We start from the raw sequence: 2,714 nt of genomic DNA, 5'->3' as shown, positions 1-2,714 counted from the left end.
GCACTATGATGACTATAGTTAATAATACTGTATTATATATTTCAAAGTTGCTAAGAGATTAGATATTAAATATTCTCACCACAGAAAATAAATGGTAATTATGTGATGTGATAGAGGTGTTAGCTACCACTATGGTAGTAGTTATCTGGCAATATATAAGTGTATCAAATCAACATATTGTACTCCTTAAAGTTACACAATGTAATATGTCATTTGTATTTCTATATAACTAGAAAAAAATTATCAGGAGCAAATAAAAAAGAAAAGAATTAAACTATAAAAGCCATTCTTAGTTTGTGGACCACACAGAAAGTGGCCTGAAAAACAGGCTCTTCTGAGCAGTTTGTTAAGTCAAGAACTATCTGGCTCCTCTACCTAAGGTCTAACCAGGAGGCCCAGGTGAGACTGAGGCATCTTGACTCCTAATTAGTTCCCCAAGATACTAGTACAGCTAGCCCAAACCTGAGCATTCCGAGTTACTGTGGCTGTTGGGAGAGAGTCATTGAAAGTTTCTATTCAGGGGAGTAATGTTGAGAAATCTCCCAATCTGAAATAGAGAGATGAACTGAAGAAGGCGGAACCAAAGGCAGGAAGCCCTGTTAAAGTTGCATATAACACCAAGTGCCCTCCTTAATGATTATCACAAAATTACCCCATCCCCCTACCAACCTCCCCTCCACCAACGCTCAGTTTGTTCCCTATAGTTAAGAGTCTCTTATGGTCTGCCTCCCTTCCTGTTTTTACCTTATTTTATTTTTCCTTCCCTTCCCCTATGTTCCTCTGTTTTGTTTCTTAAATTCCACATATGAGTGAAATCATATGGTACTTGTCTTTCTCTGACTGACTTATTTCACTTAGCATAATATCCTCTAGTTCCATCCACCTCGTTGCAAAAGCAAGAATTCAATTTTTTTGAAGTGTGTGTGTATACATGTATATATAGATATAGATATAGACATAGATATAGATATATAGATATAGATATATCATATATATAGATTAGATATAGATATCATATATATATATATATAAAATTATCATCATTATCCATTCATCTGTTGATGGGTGTCTGGGTTCTTTCCCTAGTTTGGCTATTGTGGACATTGCTACTATAAACACTAGGGTGTGTGTGTCCCTTCAAATCACTATGTTTGTATCCTTTGGATAAATACCTGGTAGCACAATTGCTGGATTGTAGGGTAGGTCTATTTTTAACTTTTTTGAGGAACCTCCATAATGTTTTCCAGAGTGGCTGCAGCAGTTTGCACTCCCACCAACAGTGTAGGAGGGTTCCCCTTTCTCCGCATCCCCGCCAACATATGTCATTTCCTGACTTGTTAATTTTAGCCATTCTGACAGCTGTGAGGTGGTATCTCATTGCGGTTTTGATTTCTATTTCCCTATGCCAAGTGATGTTGAGCATTTTTTCATCTGTCTGTTAGCCATTTGTATGTCTTCTTTGCAGAAATGTCTGTTTATGTTTTCTGCCCATTTCTTTTTGGGTGTTGAGTTTAAAAAAAGACAGTTTTTTCCCATTGGACATTCTTTCCTGCTTTGTTGAAGATCAGTTGACCATAGAGTTGAAGGTCCTTTTCTGGGTTCTCTAGTCTGTTCCATTGATCTATGTGTCTGTTCTTGTGCCAGGACCATACTGTCTTGATGATTATAGCTTTGTAATACAGCTTGAAGTCCAGAGTTGTGATGCCACCAGCTTTGGTTCTCTTTTTCAACATTCCTTTGGCTATCTGGGGTCTTTTCTTGTTCCATACAAACTTAGGATTGTTTGTTCCAGCTCTGTGAAAATTGTTAATGGCATTTTGATAGGGATTGCATTGAACGTATAGATTGCTCTGGGCAGCATAGTCATTTTAACAATTTTTGTTCTTCCAGTCTATGAGCATGGAATGTTTTTCCATTTCTTTGTGTCTTCCTCAATTTCTTTCATGCGTGTTCTATAGTTTTCAGAGTATAGATCCTTAGGTTTATTTAGGATAAATCTCTTTGTTTAAGTTTATTCCTAGGTATCTTATGATTTTTGGTGCAATTGTAAATGGGATCTATTCCTTAAGTTCTCTTTCTTTTGCTTCATTGTTAGTGCATAGAAATGCAAGGTCACAGTAATATTTAAAGAGAAAACCTGAGAGAGTAAAAAAAAAAGGATTAATATGTTGTGTACTTCTAGAGCTAAGACTGTCTTATGGTTTGCCTCTCTTTGTTTTTATCTTATTTTATTTTTCCTTTCCTTCACCTATGTTAACCTGTTTTGTTTCTTAAATTCCATGTATGAGTGAAATCATATGATATTTGTCTTTCTCTGACTGACTTATTTTGCTTAGCATAATACACCCTAGTTCCATCCATGCCATAGCTGTTCATTTTTTAAACTTTTATTAAGTTTTGGGAACTGGACGGACAGCAGTTCTTTGCTTCTGTTTCCTGTGCTGCCAGAGGGTCAATGTTGCTGTGAATGTTTCTCCTACCCCTTTCCCACTCTCCCCCCCAACCTGGTTCCTCTGGGATTAGAGATCTGTATCCTGGGGTATGATACTACTGTGATGGGCCTGACAGCCCTCCCCCAACCTCACCCTGTTTGTTCTATGAAATGTGTATTTCAGTGTCCATGAAAAAAAAACTTTCATTAAGTTTTTAATTTTAATTCCAGTAGAGTTAACATACAAATGTTATATTAGTTTCAGTTGTTCAGTATAGTGATT

Source organism: Neomonachus schauinslandi, chromosome 3 (genome assembly GCF_002201575.2).
Source record: "Neomonachus schauinslandi chromosome 3, ASM220157v2, whole genome shotgun sequence".
NCBI classification, from domain to species: domain Eukaryota; kingdom Metazoa; phylum Chordata; class Mammalia; order Carnivora; family Phocidae; genus Neomonachus; species Neomonachus schauinslandi.
This window is presented reverse-complemented; position numbering follows the sequence as displayed.